General features: G+C 38.9%; 1 protein-coding gene and 1 long non-coding RNA gene across 2 annotated transcripts in view; one reads left to right on the forward strand and one right to left on the reverse strand.

The window, feature by feature from the left end:
* Nucleotides 1-19,405, forward strand: part of LOC122805547 (tyrosine-protein kinase Mer-like) — a 643,235-nt gene that overhangs the window by 445,265 nt on the left and 178,565 nt on the right. The gene's annotated exons all lie outside the window — the stretch shown is intronic.
* The window catches only part of LOC122805548, a 344,744-nt gene that overhangs the window by 1,780 nt on the left and 323,559 nt on the right, over nucleotides 1-19,405 (reverse strand). Inside the window, exon 2 of the long non-coding RNA XR_006365380.1 lies at nucleotides 5,380-5,471. This is a non-coding gene — a long non-coding RNA (uncharacterized LOC122805548). The remainder of the gene's footprint in view (nucleotides 1-5,379; nucleotides 5,472-19,405) is intronic.

The following is a 19,405-nucleotide window of genomic DNA, read 5'->3' on the forward strand; positions in this document are numbered from 1 at the left end:
GAAACTATGAAACTATATACGATCCACACTATACAAGTTAAACAGATATGCAGTGACTAAAACATTATTATTAAAGCAATGCATACTGAATAAGCTTTAAGCAGATATTTGCTGTCATGCATCATCTAACATTTACATATATGACTCTACTCTCCTGAAATGCTGTGGCTGATGTTGATTACACATACATTAAGCACTGTGCATGCTTTATTCTCACACTACATAGTTGCATATGACCAATTTCATGTTAATTCATGTGTAGTATGCGGAGCTCCCTGATTACGCTCACAAAATGGCTAAGTTATATCCTGGTTCAGCACTGCTATAATGCGATTCGACCTTAACCTCACAATTAAGCACCCCCTATGCATTGTTAAGGTTGGGTTTGCACTAAAATAAGATCAGCTCGTTCTTACCCCCACTAGAGGTAGCAACATCCATGACCTGGTCATTACTAACATGGGCGACTGTTGCTCTACACCAGTAGTCAACTCCTCCCTAGATAGATCCAACCACAAACTAATCACCTTGGAAATTCATATCCCCACCCCCACCCCCACCCCCTCGTAAAGGTAGCCAACATGAAAAACTTCCCCAAAGCTAACTTTGGGCTCCTAAAAACAGAGGTGGCTAACTTCATGGCACCCATGCAAATGGAGATCAGTTGTATGACTGCCGAATCATACACCAATGCACTGTACGAACACATGCACAAATGCATGGATCTCACCATACCCAAAAGAACCAAGATGCTCTCCTCCAAAAAAAGAAAGTCAATCTGCTGGTCCCCTGCCATAAACAAACTCTGTAACAGAAGGAGGAAACTGACGCGGAATAAGGTGAAGTCTCAAGACTGGAAAAAACTCCCTTATCAGCCTCAACAAAAAGTTGAGAGCCTTCATGAAATCCTCTAAAGATAGGTATGAAAACAGAACTGCAGCAGATAGTAAAGACAACCACAAAGCCTTCTATAGTTATGTAAAGAATCTCCACAGCAATACCCAGATTTGCTCTGCGCTACTGCACAATGGTACCTCCTATACTGAGCCAACAGATATTGCCAATATACTGGCCAACAGATTCAGTGCCAACTTTACCCCTCTCTCCCCCCAAGGGACCAGCCACAATACCAGTAGATTGCTAGGCACCCAGTATTACTGCTGCACAGGTTAAAACAACACTGTCCAAGGCCAAGAATACAGCTTCTATGGGACCTGACAATATCCCTGGCTGTGTTCTACATGAACTACAGAGTGAACTGGCACCTCACCTGTGTGCCCTGTTCAATCACAGCCTCACCTCAGGCTTTGTCCCTACTGAATGACGCACTGCTACAGTCATCCCTCTCCACAAAGGAGGAGCAACTACAGACTCTTGGAACTATTGCCCCATTAGCTTGATGAGTCTGATATGCAAAGCTATGGAATGCATCACCATGAACCTAATAAACAAGGATATAGGGAATCTCCAAACTCTGGATCCCACACAGTTTGGTTTTGTGAAGGGTAGATCATGCCTGCTCAACTTGGTCAACTTCTTTGAGTCAGTCACCAGAGATGTGGATAAAGACAAGGTGGTTCATACAGCCTACCTTGATCTGGCCAAGGCCTTTGATACCATTCCCCATTCAGGAATCATAGAAAAACTCACTAAGCTAGGTATCAACCCCTATATCACTAGGTGGGTTGCAAACTGGCTGACATGCAGAACCCACAGTGTGAAAATAGTTGACTCCAAGTAAGACTGCCAACTAGTCATGAGTGGAGTCCCACAAAGTTAGGTCCTAGGTCCTCTCCTGTTTGGTATCTACTTCTCTGAAGTCCAGGCCAACACAAAAGGACTCTGGTTGACAAAGTTTGCAGATGATTAAAAGTTGAGAGCTATTATTAACTCCCGGAATTATGTTGACATCCTACAGAAAGGCTTCACTGAGACCAACGGCTGGTGTCAGAACCATAGCCTTAAGCTCAATGCCAAAAAATGTGTCATCATCCCCTTTGGGAAAAACCTGGTTTCCATGAATAACCACATCGATGGTAGTCCACTGAACACCGAAGGTGTTATATAAGATCTGGGAACACAGGTTGACAGCAACCTCTCTTTTCACCACCACATTGCCACTGTGGTCAGAAAGTCCTATGTGGCACATCTCATTACTAAGGGTTTTGCATCCAGGAAGAAAGAGGTCGTTGTCTCCCTCTAATCTTCCCTAATTAGGCCAGTCAGTGAGTACAATGCCCCATTTGGCACGTACCTCACTAAACACCTGCAACAACTGGAGAGGCCACAAAAGCGCCTCAGAAAGAGGATCCTAGGCCTTAAACATTTTTCCTATGTGGACAGACTAAAAAAAGTCCAACTATTCTCTGTCTCATATTGCCTACTTAGAGGTGATCTCTGCTTGACTTACAAAGCCATGTCTGACCTAGCTCTGCTAGAAATGCTGCATCTAAAGAAATCCCAATCCCTCCGCACCACACGCTCTAGAGACCTCAACCTCATTACCACAATCAACAGAACATGCTGGTGGGACAAATTCATAACCCAGAGATTGCCCATGCTATGGAGTAGACTTCCCATACATGTCAAGCAGAGCATCTCACTGGCCCTATTCAAGAGAAATCTTGATGAGTGGATGGGAAATAGAAAATTCACCCCAGAGATCACTCCAGTTGCTTTACTCGATTGAGCCACTGGGAACTAAGGTCGGGTGGCACGATGCCAGGGTAATCCTATGGGCTAGGCTTGTAAAGGCTCCAGGGCCATTATCCTAGTACACACCTATGAACCTGTGAACAACACTGACCAGTAGATAGCAGAAGCAGTGTATGAATCAGCTTTATTTCAGCTCTTGTTTCTGCCTGCTGTCTGCAAAACTACACACACATTTTTTATTAAACTGCTTCCCTTAGACATGGAATGCATAAGGATGTCAACCACTTCCCCACTGCTTTACCCGCTTTCAAAGCCGGAACAACACATCATTTTTTTTTTCTTGGAGTCTAATTTTTGACTAACTAGTAGTACATGGAGAAAATAAATTATGATTGGATCCCCAGTCGTAATGAAGATTTATGTGTTCTCAAAATGGATGTTAAGATTCAGTTCTTGAGCTTCACTCTCAAGGTGAATTTCTTGGCATCCATGTCAAAAACACATAATATGCTCGTTATGATCAGTGATCCGATCATAATGCTCTATATCATGTTAGCATGGGCTAAAGGCTAAATTCTATGTGTACCATGTTGCCAGGACTGTACCTGAAGATGTGCAGTAAAAGTAGGTCAGCAGCGTAAATGTTAAAGAAATCAGTGTCATTCAATGGGTTGATCTGCACTCACTTGAGCAGATAGTTGGCTGCATTGCACTGAAGTCTGGCTTATTGATATACACAGCTAATAACACCATGTAGTATATTTGCATTTAGCACTGCAGGTGAATCAGTCTGTTCCATTCACTTACACTGCTAGTAAATTACTGCATGGTGTATGTTTTTATTGAGATTTCAGGCAGTGAGATAAGGGAATTTGCCCTTTTTCTCACTATTGTGTTTATCTTGGAGTTGGCATATTTAGGGTGGAAGAGTGCAGCTCCCCATATAAAGGATGGAAAGCACTGTTTAAGATTATTTTGTGTTTGATGGATTTGGTTGGTAGGATTGCATTTGACTGAGATAGGTTCACTACGCTGAATATTTGATCAAATGTAGATTAATTATTCAATATAAATTAATCTAAAGAAACAACTAAATTCCTTGTACACAATCCACCTCCTAAATGATTACACACAGGCCTGGAGGCCTGCATAGCACATCTAAGATGTAAGCAAGCAGTGTAAAAAGATAAAAATAGGACACTCACAGGTATGGAAAACATACTCAGAAATATATGTATATACAAGAATGCAAATCTTTAGGTTATGTATTATATGTGCATATGTAAACACAACACAGAGAAGCATGATAGTGGCTATGTGGCCCTAAGGACAGTAGATGAACCATGTGGCAAGAGGAATGGCAACATAACATGCACAATGGAAATATCCCATGCACATATAGAATGTAGGGGCCCTCCGTAGCCCCCCAGAACGAGATCTGTAGCTGGTACGTAGACAGTTCCTTCACTGATGCGAGCCTATGTCTGTTCAGTATGCATAGGTCCAAATGAGATTAAAACAACTACCTCTATGGATACATAATAAATGAGATTAGAACAACTACCCCTATGGATACGTAATGAAGTAAGGTAACCTGTTGGATAAACTACCAGTGCTTCTTCACCACCATCAGGTGCTGAGAATAACGAGGCATCTGCAATTCAGCCACTCATTGCCAGTGATGAGTATCTGTGCTTCCCCTCCATCCTCTACTTTTGCACCCTGCTAGTCCAAGCATAATATATAACATCATAGCAGATGTCTTGTCCTGGACTGTATGACTGCGTAAACCACTCCAGTCCTTATCATGATACACAAAGTCCTGGACACATGCCTTAAGAACTATAAATGTTTCATCAGTGCCTCATCCACCTATGCAACTTCATCTGACCTGTTTAAGGACAAGTTGGAGTGGCAATGTCCATGATGCATGCTCGGAGCCACCTGCAAGGCCCTTTGGTGGCTCATTTCTGTTCTCTGCCTGCCAAGGCTCATCACAGCCAGCAGCGGATGGCTTAACAAGGTTATCACTTGACTCACTATCTGATCTCAGTGACTGGATAACTCATGGTCATCTGTGACAAAACAGTGGAAAACAGGAAACAAAATCATCACCTGTCTATTCTTATATGTTACATACCTTACTGTGGTGTTATTGCTACAAATACACTTTTCTGGAAAACTTAACATGATATGCAAATTGTTAGGACAGCAGGAGTTCCAAAAAGCATAGTTTTGGTCTTGGTAGGGCTGAGAGGTAATTTGTGGTTTATGAGCCATTGGTTAAGCTCATGTAGGTATAATTGAAGTAGGATACCTCAAATGGCGTAATGTCATTCTGAAGTTGCCCAAGATCTCCTTTGCTGAATAGGCAAAGCATTGGCAACTTCAGAATATCAACACACAAGTAAGCAAATTAACTAAGTAAGTAAGTAAATAGACACAACCATAAAATCTCATAGTAAAGAATACATAAATACAACAGGTAATTAAATAACCCCAGAGGAAGTAACCATCTGCATAGTCTGCTCCATGAAATCAAATTGACAACACTCAAATTAACAAAGTGCATAAACTGACAAATTGACAAAGAACTTTCACACACACACACCGGTAATCATAACATTGATCAGCTTTGAGGTTCAATAATGTAAAAAACAAACAAAACAGCATCTGCCCAGAACCAAGCTACTATTATTGTATCTAAGAGGCTGTGTCACTTACCATTATACCACGTAGCTCAGCAAAAGCTGCTGTAGCTGTCATTCATACCATACTGTTACATGCCCTCTGTTGTACCACTTTATGTTCAAGGCCTACAGATAAGCAGTAATTAATTTATGCCGAAAGAAAAGAAAAAAAAGAAAGAAAGAATTAATACATTTCATCATGGAAGCTCACAATTGTTATGTAAAAAAACACTAATATCAATATATATTTTGAAACAGCTAAGTTAGAAGTTAATAATCTTAATATATATATTAAATTGAAAGTTATAAATTTAAATAAATGGAACTATAAATACTGCAGCACATAAAACAGACAAATGTCTAGCACAATTATTTAAGCACTTAAAGGGCTACTCGGAGTAGAAAATGAATAAACATATTTTAAGCCTACTGTGAAGTTTTAAACAACCCAAACCTTCCTACAACATAACTAGTTGTTATTCATTTTAAATTTTGTTCTAATTCTGAATGCCATCATGGGAGCAGATATGTTGAGGGAATCTTGTTTACTTGTTAAGCCAATAATGCATTGTGAGAGCACAGCTGATAAAGTTGATTGGCACTAGTCTCTCCTGTCTGATCTCAGTTCTGTATACTTAGAATGGATGTAGTGAGAACTACTGCTAAGTCTGAGAGTCTAGAATAAAAATGACAGCATCACCTGTGGAGAAAGGACAAGTTTTCTTGAGGTAGTAAATTTGCCTGCACAGTAGGAAACTCTGTTGGTGATAAGGATCATCTTACTGTGCAATGGTGTTTTTTTCAGTTATAATATATTGTTCAGCACTGTATGCTGAGCAGCATATTAACAGAGTAGAGGAGTTGCTGTTCTGCTGTCAGATTACCGTTGCATTATGGACCAGGCAGTATTTGTTGCCTTACTTCTTACTGAACCACATATAATTAGGAGGGTGCTACTTTGCATATGTACCCAATGCATGGAGTACAATGCCTGCGCCATTGGGTAAGCCCTCATGCAGGGCCTTGCCATGCTGCATAATTTTTTTTTTTATTATTTTAAGTTTTTTTTCTACTCAGATATATTTTGTACAATCATGTTCCACTGTGCATCAGCATCTATGAATAGAGTCCAAAAGTTTTAAAAAAGTAATTTAAACTAAAGATTGATATAAGACCAGCAGTAGTTGCAAAAAAATGAATTATCTTTTAGGATGCAACAAGGCAATAACAGAATTTGAATTTTTTTTGATAAAAAAAAAAGAATAAAACATAATTCTTCTGATATATATTTGGAATGTTTGTACCCAGCATATAAAGTTCCCAAAGAATAAGTTAAAATTCTTCAATGAACCTGTAGGTTCAGAAACTTTACACAAATTGTATAAAATAATTTCTTCAGATTGCCAGTACCTTTGGGTAGAAAGCAGCTCCTAATTTTACTGTTGGTGAGACTGAAAAAACTTACCTTTTTGTGGAGAGACTGAAGCACATCTACATGAACTGCTACAGTCTAAGTTTTCACCCTCAGAACTGAAATAATCATTAAGTTATTTCTTAATTAGCCTATGTTTAAGATACAGTATTAAATAGCAGCAACTAGAGTAACAAAATGCCTTATTCTGCAGTAGCATGCAGTGGAGGTCATCAATTGTTGTGGCATTTCTGCTGCATCTGTCCGATTACTTTAAATGTGTTTTCTTGCAGCAAGGCAAATATTAAAATCCTCAGCCACAGGTAAAGAGAATGCATTGTAATAAGAATGCTTCAGGAAAATTGTAACCATTTTTAATTAATTTTTAATTTTCTTTACAGGCAATCAAATAACTATTCATGTATGTAAACAAAATGTTTCCACTTCTCACCATAGACAGTATATGAGGATTCACAGCAGCCCCCCCCCCCCCCATCCAAATCAGGCCTGGTTCTGTAGACTTCTGAATTAAAAAAAAAACTGCTTTTCCTACCAGCTGCACTCCCAGCAGGTAAAGCTGTCTTAAAAATGTGGAGAAATCTCCATTTCATGTCACAATGAGAAAATATCTGCATTACATAAAAGAACAGATGTGCATGCCTCTAAAATATGCTGGCTGTCCAAAGTTTGCTTAGTACTAAACCTGTGAAAACATTTTATACATATATATATATATATATATATATATATATATATATATATATATGTGTGTGTGTGTGTGTGTGTGTGTGTGTGTGTATGTATATATATATATATATATATATATATATATATATATATATATATATATATGGGTCTACTGCTTTTCATCGAATACCACGTATTCGAAAAAAAGCAGTAGACCGCTCAGTTATGCAAAAGTGCACTTATTCGAAAGTGCACTTTCGCGAATGCAGCTTCAATGAATGGATCGCACCACAGTGGAGGACAGCAGGAAAACATGCTATTCCCTCCACTGTGGTGCGGTAGTTATGGACCTTAGGGTTAGGGCGTGGGTCATGGTAAGGGGATAGCTAGTAGGGCTATCCCCTTACCATGATCCGCGCTCTAACCCTAAGGTCCATGACTACCGCGCCACAGTGGAGGTTACGAACCTTAGGGTTCGGGCGCGGGTCATGGTAAGGGGATAGCTAGTAGGGCTATCCCCTTACCATGACCCGCGCCCTAACCCTAAGGTCCATGACTACCGCGCCACAGTGGAGGATAGCCCTACTAGCTATCCCCTTACCATGACCCGCGCCCTAACTCTAAGGTCCGTAACTACTGGACTTAAGTCAGTAGTAGCTTGTTCGCTGAAGTGGGTTTTGCGAAAGTGCACTTTCGATTAAGTGCAGTTTCGCGTAACCCAGGGTCTACTGTGTGAGTTCAAAGAAGTGTATTTTCGAACTTATACAGTAGGCCCATACATACATACATATATATATATATATATATATAAAACAGAATACAGAACAATGACTGAAATTTAACTATCTAGTACATGTAAACATCTTCATTTCCATGATAATGTATTAAATTATCTCAGAAATGTTTATTTTATCTGACTGTTTTGAAATGTTTCTACATTTCAAACTTCACCTGACAGTTATGAAACATTGCTGCACTGCAAATTTCACACAACCATTTTAAACAGATTCTCTTTACTAAATATACAGCAGCCCAGCATTAGTAGAAAGCCTAATTCTACAAAACAGCAAAATAACCAGAATGTAAAGCTTCATAAGGTATAAATTACAGGGAATGGTATTTTTCCTATGAGATATTTTGGAAATTAGATCAATTTCAAAGTTCCCAATTAAATCTCTTCAGTGTTATATTGTTCTATTTCCTTGAAGTTTTTTTTTTTTTTTGTATGTATGTATTAAGGTACTGATGTATACAGTCTTGGGTGTTTTCTCCTATTGTCAGTGTTGTGTGACCAGGAAGTTTATATGTAAGTAAGGGAGACAAAGATTAAACCTTTGCAAAAAAAAAAAAAAAAAAAAAAAAAAAAAAGAAACAACAATATATATATATATATATATATATATATATATATATATATATATTTTTTTTTTTGATCTGAGTAGATAGAATTGTAGGATTGTATGCTATGAATCAGTTGTGATTGCTATACAGTTTATAGTATTTTGCTATTTCATAGGGAAACATCATTGTTAGTCATTCCATTTAGCACTGTTCCTTACTTTGAAGGATGCGCAGTATTACTGATAGGTTAGGTACCAACCAGTCTTCTCATTTTCACTGAAGTGACCACAAAACTGCAGACAAGCCCCATGAAGAACTGCAGACTAGATCCATGCAGAACTGCAGACAAGCCCCATACATAACTACAGACTAGATCCATGCAAAACTGCAGTCAAGCCACATGCATAACTGCAGACTAGATCCACGCAGAACTGCAGACTTGCTTCATGCAGTTTTGTTACAAAAGACTTGAGCATAATGTGGATGAGACAAGTAGTTTTGCTAGCATTTTCCTAGGTCTGGCCAAGACACAATGAGTCAAGTCAGGTAATGTAGGCACTAGGGTTGATAAAATCATTGGTAACTCTAATTACTCTCATGTGCCTTGTGTAACCTTATATAACACTGTTGCAAGTTTCAACATGTACAGTACGTGCCCAGCTTCATTTGTACAGGAGTGCACAGAGGAAGGTTGGCATAATGGTTAAGGTGTTTACTTTACAGACACAAGGGGCAGGGTTTGATTCTCACATGGGGTAATTGGCTAGGCTTAAAATGGCCCACAAGGGCAGTTAACCTAGTAATACTCTATGAACCTATGAAGTACTGTGCAAGACTGCACAAGACAAATTAAGGGATGTTGGGAATTGAAGAGTGCACTGTATCAAAATGTGCTTGTCAGTGAAGTATATCCTCAAATGGCACAGCCATTCTGAGAGGTAAACCTTATGGCTGATTGCATGAATTTGCATGAAGCCATTTTGGTATGATGCACTGTTAGTTATGAATATTCAGTCCTTAGAGCACAAACACCAGCTCAGCAGTAAAAACAGTAAACCAAAAAAGGATTTGCTACCCCCAACAACCCATCTGTATGAACAGAGAAAAAGAAGTTGATATTTTAATGCGTTATTATTATTATTATTATTATTATTATTATTATTATTATTATTATTAAAACAGTAAATAAATTAAGCTCTTTCATCATTAGAAGATAGGACTTCTTCAGAAATGAATGTCCACAATTGATTCAACGTTTAAATGATAAAAACTTTGACACAGGATATCCAAACCAACCAATCATAGTTAAAATTACAGAAGAAACTTAATGAATATTCACACTAATACATGAAGAAGTAAGCAGCAAAAAATGAGTCAGAACAAAAACCTTAAAGGGGACAAGTCCATAGTTAATAGCACTAAAAAACATTCTTATACATAGCACCACAAGTAAAAAGAAATAATGAAATGATAATATAAATTGTAGAGCATACAAGGCCTCTAAGAAAATGTCCATCAATTAAAAATATTGATGCCTGAATAAACTCTCATTAAAAATTGTTGAAAAATGAAAAACAGTGATAAAAATGTGCATATACATTACATATAATGAAATATCTATAAAAAATTAGGGAATTATAATTTAGCTGCCCTCAGCTTTAATACACTATTGATCGAAATATTATCATTCAAGCCAGGTGGTTTGCCAGCATTTAACTTTAACTGCCACTGTAATTCCTTATATTCCACAATAGTTTCCCACAGACCACTTCTGGCAAAATTAAAAGTTATTATGATTCGGAAAGGACTTAATATGTTTATAAAGAACATTATTATCATTGCACTTTCTAAAGTCTTAAAAGTGCTCATAAATCCTTTTATTTAATAGCCTTTCAGTTTTCCCAACATAAAAGGTATCACACGTAACACACAAATGAATATATACACCATCCCTTTAGACATATAGTTAGCATTTCTAGCTAACATCACATTGTTTTCACTTATCTTAATAGTGTTCCCTACCAAGATGTCATCACATCGGTTACAATGTCCACATTTGTTCGTATTATAGCCGTAAATAGTATCCATACATAGATTAGATATATTCTTCTTGTTTTCAGAACTAATTTTCAAGTTCTAGCCTCTCTTGTAAACATTTTGTGGATAACTGCCCAGTCAGCCTAAGAAGTCCTGATCAAAACTAAAAATACCCCAGTTCATTTTGATAATCCTCCTAATATTAAAACAGTTGGGAAAATACTCTAAAATAAAAGCTGAATTAAAGGGTCTATTATTTGTTTCAGTAATATCCAAAATATTCTCATTATTAACATTCATAAAGTCTTCACCAAGCAGGACTTTAAACCTACCATGCCAACCATTCTTAACTTCAGGTCTGAACTCACTGACTGTTTTGTGAGGATAACCTCTCTCATAAAACATATCAGACAAAATGCCACATTGAGTCCTGAATTCTGAATTGTCTGACACCATTCTAGCCAGCCTCATGAATTATCCTTTCAACTCCTTTCCTGATGAAGGGGATGACCACTATTAAAGTGTAGGTAGGAATTAGAAAAGGTAGGCTTCCTGTATATATTTGATGAAAATCCCTCACCTTCAACTTGTTTGCTAATCAAGACAGCTAAATAATTTATATTCACAGAGGAATGTTTGAAAGTAAACTTCAAAAAAAATCTCTGGTAGAATTTATATAATCATAAAAGTAATTGAAATCATCAGTTGAACTCTTCCAAAACATAAAAATATCATCCAAAAAATGAACGTAAAGCTCCCAACAGTTCTGAAATTTGGAATTAAAAAGGAGCCTGTTCTCTCAAGCAAGAATAGCCATATTTAAATATACTAGGGCACAAATAGCACCCTGTGTAACCCCTTTACATTGTTTAAACTGTTCTCTTAAAATAAATAAAATTATTATTGCCAGTCAATTCCATCAACTCCACAATTAAACAGATCTCCTGATTGTTTAAAAATGTATATCTATATATCTATATCTATATATATATATATATATATATATATATATATATATATATATATATATATATATATATATATATATAGGTCCCCTACACAACACCGACATCCCAGAATGTCGACACCCATATGGCCAACACCATATGGTCGACACTCAGAATGCCGACAATGGGGAAATGGTATCTCACTGTAGTGCGGAATGGAAATATTTCCATTCCTGCACTGTAGTGTGATCTCAGAGATGGTATATTAAAGTTATGGGGGGAGGAGCAGTTTAAAGGAAATTTTGTTTTCCTTTTTGTGGTGTTTTGATGATGTCAGCATTCTGAGTATCGACCATATGGTGTTAGCCATATGGGTGTCGATATTCTGGGATGTTGGTGTTGTGTAGGTGATCCATATATATTTATACATACATTTATATAAGTATAAGTACTCTCAGAGATTAAAATATTCTCCAAAAGACCAAGCACAATTAAAAGTTTAAATATCTTTAATAGTAAATAAGAATAGAATTTGAAAATACTAAATATCTATTTACAATAAATACCAGAGTTTCAATCACAGGAAATATTAAAAATAACACAGGTGGACAGGTTCGCACATTTACAGAAAAACAATACTTAACTAATCTCTCTATATTTTCCTGACTAATCTAAAGATTTAATATTCCCTGGTTACTTACTAGAGCAAGGCAAGATGAGGTAGGTAAGAGATCCTTCTTTGTCAGGTCTCAAAAACAGAGTGCTCCAGACTTCCGTCTCACCTAGTATTAAACATTATTTTTAGTGATGGATTACAGAATGACATCACATACATCTAATCATCTGACTTCTGGTTCCCATGCTTCACCCCTTAACTAGAAGCTGTCAGGATTTGGCACATATGTGTCAATAATACACACACAGAGCCTTGCTAAGATCTGCTGCAGCTTCTGGAAGTCTTAAAACAACTTCAAACTTCTAGCCTTCCAGAATAGCAATTAGTTCACTGCTAAAGACAATACAGAATGCTTCCTAATGCTTGTTTTCCCAGACATTTTGTCTTTGGCTGCAATCAGAACTGTAAGATGCAATCTTTATGGCCTAAATTAAGTAATTTAATTTCTTACTATTTCTCAAAGTTAGCTGGAGTTGAGCTTAACCTCTTCTCTTCCAGTATTATCTATTACAATGTTTACATTTAATCAGTTACAATGCAGTACAGTCTGATATACATGTATATTTCTTTTCTGTCCAGCAGGATACACTGTCGATGCATTTTTAATACAAGCAACTTTACAAATACATTTTTCAAGACAAGCAGCTGTATAATTCAGTTTTATTATACAAATGAGATATAATTATTTACAAAATTCCAGTTAGCTGTGCTGGCATATGTTATACATCCACAGCCCTACTACTCCAGGGATAGCTGGCAATACCTTACATCATGACATGTCTCCCACCTTTTTACAATCAAGCTAGTTTTTTCAAGTGACCCGTGAGCAACATTGCTTGGGAGGAATGAGCTATCCGGGATACATTAACCCATACTCTGGCCTGAGAACCCATCTGCATTGGCATTGCCGATCCCACTACAATGCTGTACTGTCATATCATATGCCTGCAATCCTAGGCTTTGCCATAGTAACTTGACATTTTGCTGGCTGGCTGGCTTAGGTATAGATCACCCTCAGACTAATCCTGCCTCCCACTGCAAATACTTAGCACAAGGGCCTCCCTGTCATGGTAAGGTTTCATCATGTTAACATAGTAAAGTGTGTGCCCCTGCCTCCTGCCTCCTGCCTAGCAGTTGTACAATGTAGTTAACACCCTTGATCTTCCTTACCAGTTTGAATGGTTCCTCCCAAGCTGCCTGCAGCTTATTGTGTCTGACAAGAATGAGAACCATAACCTGCTGCCCTACAGTATACTCTCGGGCTCGAGAATTCCTGTCATACCAGACCTTTTTCTGCTGTTGGGCTCCTGCCAGGTTCTCCTGAGCCAAGCCCATGAGGTCCCTAAGCATTGTCCTGAGGCTTAGGACATATTCCACAACAGACTCCTTGTGAGATTCACACTCACCTTCCCACTCATCATGGATCAAATTGAATGTCCCCTCACCCTATGCCAATACAGTAACTTAAAGAGTGAAAAACCTGTGGATTCTTGGGGTACCTGTCTGTATGCAAACAGCAGATGGGGCAAATATTTATCCCCCTCTTCCTTAAACTGGTCTGCAAATGCCCATAGCATGGTCTTCAGGATAGAATTTAACATCTCCACAAGACCATTAGTCTGTTGATGGTAGGGGGTGTTTTTTAAGTGCTTCACCCCACAGTGCTCCCACAGACAAGCGAGCAGGTCTAACATGAAATTGCCACCACTGTCATTCAGTATTTCTCCTGGAAAACTACCCTGCTGAAAATATCTAACAAAGCATTTGCCACCTTCTCTGCCTCAATGGAGGACAGAGCCACCACATCAGGGTATCTAGTGGCATAATCTACTACCAACAGGATATACTTCTTCCCCTGTGGAACTTGGGGTACTCAGAGGCCCCACAATATCCATAGCAACCCTCAGAAATGGCTCCACAATCACAGGCAAAGGCACCAAAGGAGCTTTGACCTTGTCTCCTGCCTTGTCGACTTTTTGCCACTGCTCACAGGTCCTGCAGTAGCCTGTTACATGCCTTGCAATCCCAGGCCAGTAAAGGTTCTGCATAGTATGCCTCTTGGTATGCTTTATGCCCATATGACCTGCAAAAGGAATGTTATGAGTTATGGCTACAAGTGCAGGTGGTAGGCTCTAGGCACTACCAACTGCTGTATTACCTCACCCTCTAGCCCTCCCTCAGGGGTCCACTCTCTATACAGTAACCCTTTGTTCCAGTATACAGACTCCTGTTTTCCTTGAGAGTCAAGCATGTCCCTAGCTAGTTTCTCAAGCCTCCTAGTGTAGAGTCCAAGAGCAGCCTGTATCAACTCTATCTTTGTAACTCTCAACTCTATCTTTGTAACTCTTCCCAGTTCCCCTTCCAGAGAAAGTCTGGTATCCTCTGACAGCAGTACCTCACTGTCAGCCTGGGTACTACCACTCACCTCTGCCTTTGCAGTCGCTCTGTCCTAGGAAACATCAGTACCTACCAACAGCTGTGGCTCACCTTCAGGCTCACTGCAACAGGGTAGCTCCCTCCCTGACATAGCCACCTCACCAGCCCTAGCTTCAGGTGTGGGGTCTGTCTGGGTCTCCCCAGGCTACCAGACCCACATCCCTGTCTCCAAGCCTGACTGTATGCAACTGCATGCAGAAAAGGTACTGCATTATCAAAATCATTCCCTATCAAGACATCTACAGGGATATCCTCAAACACACCTACTTGCTTCCTTCCTTTTCCACACTCCCAGTCAATGTGAACCCTGGCCAAAGATATTTGGAATGGGGTCCCTCTTAAAGCTCTGACTAAAGTGAACTGCCCAAGAAAGTATTGCTCCTCTTTAACCACTGCATGCTTCACAATGGTTATGTCAGAGGCTGTATTTCTCATAGCAGTAGCCTGTTTTCCATCCACTATGACAGGGTATAAACTCTAGTGATAGTTTTGTACCCCTGTTGTCTCCAGAGAACTTACCACTGGCATACTGTTATTTCCACTTGCTGGCTCCCCCACCTTTTGTTCCCTACCTTGCCTCCATGGACATCCATAGGATACATGGCCCCACTGGTTACAGTTAAAACAGTAAACCCTTGATCCTGGCTGTGTACCTGAACTAGTGGCTTCCCCTGTTACTGGTGGACTCTGTTGGAGTGTTTTAGGATGCCCACCATGGCTTCCCTTATTATTTATGTGCAGCACTGGGTACCCCCTTTTTTGTGCATTGATGCCCTACTTGGTAAGTAGAGATCCTCCTTTTTCCAGAGCTCATCTGCAGAGTTACACTCACAGTCTGCCAACCAGATTTTTATGTCTTCAGGCAAAGTGCTAAGGGCTTGTTCCCTCATCAAAGGGCCTGCCAGCCCTTCAAAAGTCGTGATCTGACACCCAGTCACCCACCTATGAAAATAAGTGCTTAACTCAGCAATATAATCACACACACTTTCATTTGCCTTGCTTGGTTGCTCACAAAGCTTTCTTTCTCTAAGCTTCAGGTGTTAACTTAAATCATTCAAGTAAACATTGCTTTACTCTATCATAGTTTAAACAATAAATATCTGACAATTTAGAAACAGTACTTACAGCTTTACCATGGAGTTAACATTATATTGCTTACATACTCTTTCAAATATATAAATAAAACTATCAAAATTATCACCCTCTGTAAATTGTGAAAGAAATGTATTGACCATTATTGCTTCTGGGGTTCAGTTATTCCCTTCTGCAGTACCTCCATAACTCTATGAAGAGTCAGCATCTCCCTCTCATGCTAATACTACTTCCCATTTTCTTCAGCCTCCAAATGCAGCAGTGTCTCATTCTCTTTGACCTCCAAACACCCCAGTCTCTCTTTTTCTTCATCCTTGAAACACCACAGTCTCTCTGCTGATAAATATTTGGCCTCCAATTCAAGTCTCTTTAACTCCAGACATATTTTTTAAGTCCTATGAGGAAAATGTGAACTATCCTGTTTCTGAGGGCTGCAAATTCCCATCATCAGACTGGTTATCCTCCTGGTTGCTGGTCTGAGCTGTGATTAAGGCTGAAATCATTTCTTCTTTAGTCAGGTTGGCATGCATTAGTCCTTTGGCTTCACACAACTTTGCCAACTGGTTCTTTGTCAGCTTGCCATAATCATTTGCTGATGTCTTTGCCTGCTTTCCCTGACTAAATGAAACTAACCATACATAAATAAATAAAACTGTTGTGAAATGAAACTCTGAATGTTTACCTTGTGGCTGCTGACAATACATACCTTCAATGACAACTGCCTACAGGCTACAGAAGTTCAATCAATATCCCACCACTGCCACCAATATGTGATGTCTCCACTCTGGGCCAGTAATCAACAGCCTGAATCCTCATCACTGGCACTAGAAAGGGACATTCATTTGGAACAAAAATGTATACATGTAATATTTCCAGATGCAGATCTATACATCAAGCACAATTTCCCTTAAGAGCACACAGGGAACACAGTCAGTCCAGGGGTTGGGTCCTCTCTCTCTCTCTCTCTTTCCAGATCCCCAGTGAGACTCCCCACTAGCACAGGTGTAGGGTTGAGCCCTCAACCAAGTGTCCAAGCCAAGTCCTCCAGCACCCTGTCTGAGAAACCAGTACTTTATGTCCCTGCTCCAAGCAGCTGACACACACACACACACACACACACACACACACACTCTTTGAGATTTGATTTTCATACACACACACACACACACACACACACACACACACACACCTGGGAAAGGTTGGCACAGAGTTACTAGCTATGTTCCATTCTGCTCAGAGTATAAGGTAGTTGCACCATCAGACACTCTAAAGCCAGCTACTCTAAGGCTCTTGCAAGGGTATGCAATTATACTGAGTGAAATGAATATTAACACAAATGGTCGTTTGACCAACAGCAAGGCTTTCAGGAGCAGCCAGAGCTGTCACCAAATATATATGAGTACTCTCAGTAATTAAAATATTCTCTAAAAGTCCAGCCACAATGAAAAGTTTAAATATGTTTAATAATAAATAAGAAAAGAACATGAAAATACTGAATATCTATTTACAATAAACACCAGAGTTTCAGAACAGGAATATTAAAAATAAAATTATTTATATATATATATATATATATATATATATATATATATATATATATATATATAAAAGTACGCTCAGAGATTAAAATATTCTCTAAAAGATCAAGCACAATTAAAAGTTTAAATATATTTAATAGTAAATAAGAAAAGAACATGAAAATATTAAATATCTATTTACAATAAACACCAGAGTTCAAGTCACAGGAAATATTAAAAATAACACACTTAGACAGGTTCACACAGCTACAAAAAAACAATACTTAACTAATCTCACTATATTTTCCTGACTGACCTAAAGAATTATTATTCCCTGGTTACTTACTAGAGCAAGGCAAGATGAAGTTGGTGAGAGATCCTTCTTTGTCAGGTTACAAAAATAGAGTGTTCTGAGACTTCACTTTCACCCAGTGTTAAACATTATTTTTGGTGATGGATTACAGAATGATATCACATACATCTGGTCATCTGACTTCTGATTCCCATGCTTCCCCCCATGGCAAGAAGCTGTCAGGATTTAGCACATATGTGTCAATAATACACACACACCCACACACACACACACACACACACACACACACACACACACACACACACACACACACACACACACACACAAACACACACAGCCTTGCTAAGATCTGCTGCAGCTCCTACACACAGTCTTGCTAAGATCTACTGCTGCTCCTGAAAGTCATAAAACAATTTCAGACCTCTACCCTTCCAGATTAGCAGTTAGTTCACTGCCAAAGAGAAAAACAGAAGGCTGGCTGCAATCAGAACTGTAAGAAGCAATCTTTATGGCCAAATTAAGTAATTTAATGTCTTACTATTTCTCAAAGTTAGGTGGAGCTGAGCTTAACCTCTTCTCTTTCAGTATTCTCTGTTACAATGTATACATTTAATCAGTTACAATACAAGATAGTCTATTATACATGTATATTTCTTTTCTGTCCAGCAGGACACACTGTCAATACATTTTTAACACAAGCAGCTTTACAAGTACATTTTTCAACATAAGCATCTGTACAAATCAGATTGATATACAAATGGCATATTATTATTTACAGAATTCCAGCTAGCTCTGCTGGCATATGTTACACATCCACTGCCCTACTTCTCCTGGTACAGCTGGCAATACCTCACATTGTCACAACCACCATCAAAACATTTCTTACAGTGGGCCTTTATCACCCTGCACCCATGACAAGAGGGTGGCACTCCCACACCCCTGATATTTATGCATACTCTCACAGTCAACATTACCATTTCTCTTCCATGCCACATGGTTTCTGGTCCAGCTGCAGAACTTCTACTGCACTTTGGACCTTCACTAATCACTCCCTTTTAGCTATAGACAAAGGCCTTCTAACTGGAGCCATGTTTATAGACCTTACCAGATCCTTTGACCTGGTTTGCCACACAGTCCTATTTAACCACATCATTAACATTAGGATTAGCCCTGAAGCTATTCCCTGTTTCCAAAATTACATATCCAATCAACACTTCTCAGTAAAGTTTTACGACAGTACATCAGCCCCCACTCCCTTACTTAAAGGAGTCCTTCAAGGCTCCCTAGAGGCCTGCCTATTTTCTCCATTGGGATCAGTGTTCTACTCTAGCTAACAAATTGTATAAAGAAGTAAATAAACTTTACTGCGCCTTGACCTTCCCCAGCTTCCAATCTTATTATATGCTGATGACATTGTTATCTTCTGCTCCAACCACACACCCTACTCAATTCAATAGCATCTGCAAAACCATTTCATCTCCCTCATTAAATGGTTCAGTAGCAAAAAAACTATTACATAACTCCTTAAAAAGAAAAACTATGCTCTTTGGCACCTCCACTAAAAGACAAAAGATTTCCAACTCATTTCTTATTCATGACCACC

This window comes from Protopterus annectens, chromosome 6.part1, assembly GCF_019279795.1.
Source record: "Protopterus annectens isolate FY-2018-M chromosome 6.part1, PAN1.0, whole genome shotgun sequence".
Lineage (NCBI taxonomy): Eukaryota > Metazoa > Chordata > Ceratodontiformes > Protopteridae > Protopterus > Protopterus annectens.